The sequence below is a fragment of the Neomonachus schauinslandi genome, chromosome 6 (genome assembly GCF_002201575.2).
Source record: "Neomonachus schauinslandi chromosome 6, ASM220157v2, whole genome shotgun sequence".
Lineage (NCBI taxonomy): Eukaryota > Metazoa > Chordata > Mammalia > Carnivora > Phocidae > Neomonachus > Neomonachus schauinslandi.
Genome location: NC_058408.1, coordinates 82,392,064 through 82,398,098, shown reverse-complemented (window position 1 = coordinate 82,398,098; position 6,035 = coordinate 82,392,064). Strand labels below are relative to the sequence as shown.

The following is a 6,035-nucleotide window of genomic DNA, read 5'->3' as shown; positions in this document are numbered from 1 at the left end:
TCCTGCTCTGCTCCGTGCTCTCAGTGCCCTGCAGCCCTGCTGGACAGAAATCAGGAATATCTGGGCCTGGACCTGGGGACCTTCGGTGTGAGATTTCAGCTTATTCTCTGTGCCATAAATTGATAAAAAGAATACCTGCACTTCAGGACGTTTGTACACACCCAGGAAATAGTATTTAAAAGGATTCTGGGGGCATCTGGGTGGCTCAATCGGTTGAGCATCTGACTTCGGCTCAGGTCATGGTCTCAGGGTCCTGGTCTTGGGCCGGAGTGGGGCTCCCATGCTGGTGGGGAAGCTGCTTGTCCCTCTCCCTCTACCCCTCTCCCCGCTCGTGCTCTCTCTCTCTCTCAAATGAATAAATAAAATCTTTAAAAATAAATAAATAAAAGTAAGTAAAAGGATCCTGATTGGTAAAGATAGAAAATAAGCCTGTTTTCTTTTGCTCAATTTCACCCTCCCACTTAAATGGGAACTAAGGCAACTTTGTGGTTCCCCTGGGAATCAAACCCAGGAGCTTCTGCATGTAAGGCAGATGTGCTAACCACTACACCACAGAACCTGAACAGTCAGCCCTGGCTTTAAAAAGCATGTACAACAAACAGTCCCCCTTATCCATGGTTTCACTTTCCCTAGTTTATTACCTGCATGCGGCCAATTGGTGGGGAAGTAAATGATCTTCCTGACACAACGTCAGTGGCCTGATGCCAGGTCACAAGCCCACGTCACTCATGTCACTTCATCTCATCTCATAGGCATCTTATCATCTCCCGTCATCACAAGAAGTACAATAAATGTTTCGAGAAAGGGATCACATTCACATAACTTTTATTACAGTATATGCTTATAGTTGTCCTATTTTATTATTATTGTTGTTCATCTCTTACTGTGCCTGATTTATAAATGAAGTATGTATTTATCATAAGTATGTATGGATAAGAAAAAAACATAGCATACATAGGGTTGGGTACTATCCCCGGTTTCAGGCATCCCCTGCGGGTGTTGGAAGCATCCCCCTGGATAAGGGGGACTGCTGTACTCTGCAGCCTAGCCTCCCAGGGGCTACCCTGGTTAACTTCCTCAAGCTGCTGTGACCACAGCCCTAGACTCTTATATGTCGAACTTTGAGACACAAACTTCTCACCCTAAATCATGCCACCTTCTGCTCCTGCCAAGAATTTCTGAAGAAAGATCAGTGCCCTGAAATCTTTACTGCCCCTTCATCGATGCCAATTCAACACAGCATCCCCCAGTAAACACCCAAAGAGGCTATCTCTGATGCTTTCCTTGGATTGATTGCTCCTATTTCAGATCCCCCAGTCTGCTCATCTCTGCCTTCCCAGGGAGACCGAGAGCCTCCCCAGAGCCCGGAGCCAGCACAGCGAGTGAGCGGGTCGCGCTCCTTGAATGGGGGCCACGGCGGCGGAGCCAGACAAGCAGCAGGGTCTGTGCCACACAGGTGCAAACACGGATCCTCAGCCCTACCTGGTACCTCAGCAGCCTGGCCCACTTCTGGCCAGAGGTGCTTTTGCATCATCTCCTCGAATCCCTGTCTAACGCCCGGGGATTGGGGAGGACGAGACAGCTCTGATTTTTGCCCCAAGGTGTGTCCCAGTCCCACATCAAGTCATTCTTATTCTCTTATCTAGGCATTTGTCATCTGCCAAGACAAACCCTGCTCCAGTTTGCAGAATTGAGACATATTCGCAGCCGTGGAGTCATCTTCCACGCCCTCTTCTTACCCCTGCCCGAAATCAGATCTGTCTCCAAAGCTTACCAACAAATCTCTTTGAAATTCTCTCCTAGCTCCTTCTCCTTCCTAGAAGCCATCCTGGTCCAGTTCCGCAGAAGGGGAGTAATGTGACAGCCTGTCCATGGCCTTAACTCCCGGGCCCCTGGTTCTGTTCTCCATCAGTACCCGGGCCAGGGCTGGCTTCCTTACGGCCACCCCTGGACTCCAGGTGCCTCCCTATGCTTGAGTCTCTGGGCCCTTGGAAGTCCTACCTTCCCCCATTTAGTCAAGTTTGATTCCCCATTACCCCCCAGTAATTAACCTGCAGTGACAGAAGTCACAGATTTTTCTTCTTGATCCCAAAACACCTGATGCTAATTTCTGCTCTGCTTGAGGTCCTCTTGCCTCACCTCTGCTGTGCCTCCTCTTAGGCCTCTCTGGTGTCCATCTTCGGCATGAAACCCTCCTAGTCCTCTCCACCCTTGTGTGGCCCATTCTCTTCTTGGAACTGCACACCCAGAGTGTGGACCAGGCACCTCTGAACCTGCTTGAATGCTGTCTTAGAGCAGATCCATAATTCAGGGTGCATTGCTTGAAATTTCCAAATAGATTCTAAGTTCTTTGAGAATAGGGTCTGAATCTTATTTACCTTGTGTTCCTCACAGTACCTTGGGAGGGAGGAACTTACGGAAGCTGGTGCTCAGGATTGATCTGTGCTGAGAAAAAATAGGAACGTGTTAATTAAGAAGTGGGCGACATGTCTTCTTTGGGGAAGAAAGGGCTTGCCCTGGGGATTTTGTTGGCACTAGCTGCTGCTACATATTTTCATTTCTGCTTGTTCTCTCTCCTTCTCCTTCCTCTTTTCCTTCATGGTCATCAGCTCTCTCTCTCGTGGGCCAGTCCTTTTACGGTAGGCTACGAGACTGCTAGATCTTAAAAAAATTATAACAATCTAAAATCCTCAGTGCCTTCATGTATCGTTTGTCAAACGAATTCATTCATGAAGCTTCTGGTACCTAGAATCCACAAAAATCCCGTGCCACTGAAGCCACATACCTCCTTCTTTGTTCTTCACGCCTGAACAACGGCCTTGCAAGGTTTTAGTCTTAAAGCACTTGATCTATTGCTATTTCTTCTCTGTTTTCTCCTCTTCCTTCCACCTCTATTCTGTCCTATTCCATTTTCTTGTGTCCTCTTAAAAGTGATTATCTGGCTTTTAAAACACCCTCTTATGAAATAAAGTTCCATAATTATTCATTATATTCATTGGGCATGATCATATTTGCTCTAGCAAGAGGCAATCCACGGAGATGGATCAGTGGGAAATGGGCGATTTAGGAAATGACCTCTGTATCGCCTATGAAAAAAATTCAACATATTAAGAGGAGCTGAGATTGTTGGTGCATTTGTTATTAGAATCGCCGAAGGTGGTTATATATATACATATATATATTTCTAAAAATCACCTTACCTTCTGGATTGAAGTTGCAGAGTCAAGATGTGCGTGGGTACTGATCTCCCCCCTACAGCACTCTGCATTGCCTTTGAACACCACCGGCCACCTACAAGGGATGATCAGTGGAAGCTAAATAATAATGTTGCACCTTGTTGGCTCGTGCTGCTCTAAGCCACAGTAGAGCCAAGGAACCCATGGGAGAGCCCCCTGAGAAACCCAGGTGGAATTCTGGGAGAGGAAATGAGAAATAGACCATAGGATACATAGTTCCATGCAGAGACACTATGTGTTTTAAAGCTAATAATTTATGTTTTCTTTGCGATAGCAATTCCATATTTTATTCAGCATAGCAATCACCACAATTGATTCATAAAAGCAAAATTGCCTAATCAATGGACTAGAAATACAGTCACTGTGAATATAAATTCTTTCCTCTTCTAATGATCCCCAGCTAATCATTTCAGCTCTTCTGGCTCGTTTTCCTGATTAAACCGGGAGAATAAAGACAACAGGAACATGTGACTCCTACATTAGCAAACTAAGCATGAAGAATGAGAATGAACCCGTGGGTAAGCAAAGGGTTTGGTGGGATTTGTTTAATCCTTTCCATGGCACATCTTAACTAATATTCCCTGCACTGGCAGGGCCCCCAAAAGTGTTACCCTGAAACGCTGAACACCAGTGGTAAAAGAAGATGGGATCTAGGGTTAGAGGGTCTGGATTTCAATGGGGGCTTCACCGAGTAACTTTCGGCAAGGTGCGACTTTTCCTTACCTCAGTTTTCTGTTCTGCAAAAGGGTTTCTGATGCTTTTGTTTCAAAGACCTGAGAGAAGCAAAAGGCCTTGTAAATCACACAGCATTACTGCGTGAGTGTTCAGCAGCTTGTTTTTGCGGCACAACTTAGAAAGCTGTGCCTGTTTCTGTAGGCAGCACCCTCGTCTGATTCCAGCGACGTTTTGCGCCCAGGGTGTCTCTCCCTAGCCCGGGATGATATCCAGGCACAACTCTGCTGATTTGTTTCTCCCGAAGTCTCAGGTCCCACTGGTGGTATGCCGCTTCCTTCAGCACAACATCGGCACATAGCTGCTCAAGCAGGGGACGATTCTCGTCGCCCAGTGGCTGATGGGAGGGCCAAGTGCACATGGCCAAGCTGGACTGGCCAACAGGCACGCCCCGTACACCCGTATGAGGAGAACACTGCACAGGAAGGATGGGTGGACTTCTCGGCAAGGGTGCAGCCGATCCCTCCCCTGGCATGCTGTGTGACATGCCTGTGCGAGTAATTACAGTGGCATCTTGGTAGAGAGGGAAGTGGTACAGACAGAGGGAGGAACGAAAGAGGCATTTCATAGTTTGTGAAGATATAAGTCCTGCCACTTCAGGTTTTGTTTTGTTTCGTTTTATAAAAACAAATTACACGGGCACCTGGGTGGTTCAGTTGGTTATGCATCTGACCCTTGATCTCAGCTCAGGTCTTGATCTCAGGGTCGTGAGTTCAAGCCCCGTGTTGGGCTCCAAGCTGGGTGTGGAGCCTACTTAAAAAAAAAAATTACAGATCAAAATCTCAGAGGCAGCCCCCTCACCTGGGCTGTCCCAACATGTCTTCAAGCCACCTTCTTCCTGCATTCTCTGTCTGGGCCATGCCATCCCTGTCAGCAGGGCGTGAGTCACTCTCCTCAGCAGCTGGTTGCTCCCAGGAACATCCCACAGTTCTGCCCATGTCCTAACAGTTGTATAGCTGACTGCTATGAGTTCAGTTCTGGTCATCGCTCCCTCAATGGCAGACAGGCAGACCGATTCGGAGCAAAGAAGTCTGAAGACACGCACATTGGCCAGTCTCCCCCGCGCCCCTCCATGCTGGACCAGCTCTGCCCGGACGCCAAGGCAGGGAGACCCCTCCTTCCCAGAAGCTGTCCTCTCCTGGGATGAGGGCTGGTTCCTGTGACCCTGCAGGGTGCTCCCAGCATCCCACCCCTCAGCCACTGGTTTTACTGGGATTGATTCTACCCCAGGCTCCAGGAAAGGTCCCTAACTAGATGGCAGGCAGGGCAAACCCCTTCCCTCGGCCCTGGGATTGGATAGAGCGAGGTAGACCTAAGCCAATCAGAACAGACTATTCCCTTGGCCCCGTGATGACGTCAGGACTGAGCCAACCAGAGAGAAGCTTGGTGCTCTTTCCACCCCACCCCCACCCCCGTTCTGGGAGGAATGTCCAGCTCTCTTTCCTCTTGGATGTGAATAAAGAAGTGTGTCAACCATGTCACAATCTCAAGGGAAGCCTGCCTGAAGATTACATCAACACAGGGAAGGTAGAGCCGAGAGACCCAGAGAGACGTGGTCTCAAACCTGAAATGAGTCAAACTCAGAGCTGGCCTGCCTGTGGATTTTTCAGTTCCAAGAGCCAATGAGTTCCCTTTGTAGTTTGAGCCTATTTGAATAGCCTTCCTTGTGACTTTGCATTTGAAAGCATCATAACTGATAGAAGCATCATGGTCTGGGGAGGCCCGGAGAGAAGGAGAGGGAACTTAGAAGTCGGCTAGGCCATCCTACCCAGTTGTTTGGACAAACACTGGTCTAGATGCTGCCCTAAAGGTATGTTTTAGATGTGACTAACATTCAAATCAGTAGACTTTGAGTTGATTGCCCTCTGTCATGTGGGTGGGCCTCGTCCAATCAGTTGAAGGCCTTAAGAGCCAATACTGAGGTTTCCTGAAGAAGAGGGAATTCTCCTCAGGACTGCAATGTAGACACCCTGCCTGATTTTCCAGCCTACGGATTTCAGACTCCAGACTGCAACATCAGCCCTTCCGTGGAATTCCAGCCTGCCACACAACCTGCTTGAGCCAATT

At 48.3% G+C, this 6,035-nt stretch overlaps 1 non-coding gene across 1 annotated transcript; it reads right to left on the bottom strand.

Annotated features, from left to right (window-relative positions):
* Positions 1-486: 486 nt before the first annotated feature.
* Positions 487-559, bottom strand: TRNAV-UAC. The gene has a single exon. It is a non-coding gene; the product is annotated as a tRNA-Val (tRNA).
* Between the last annotated feature and the right edge of the window lie 5,476 nt (positions 560-6,035).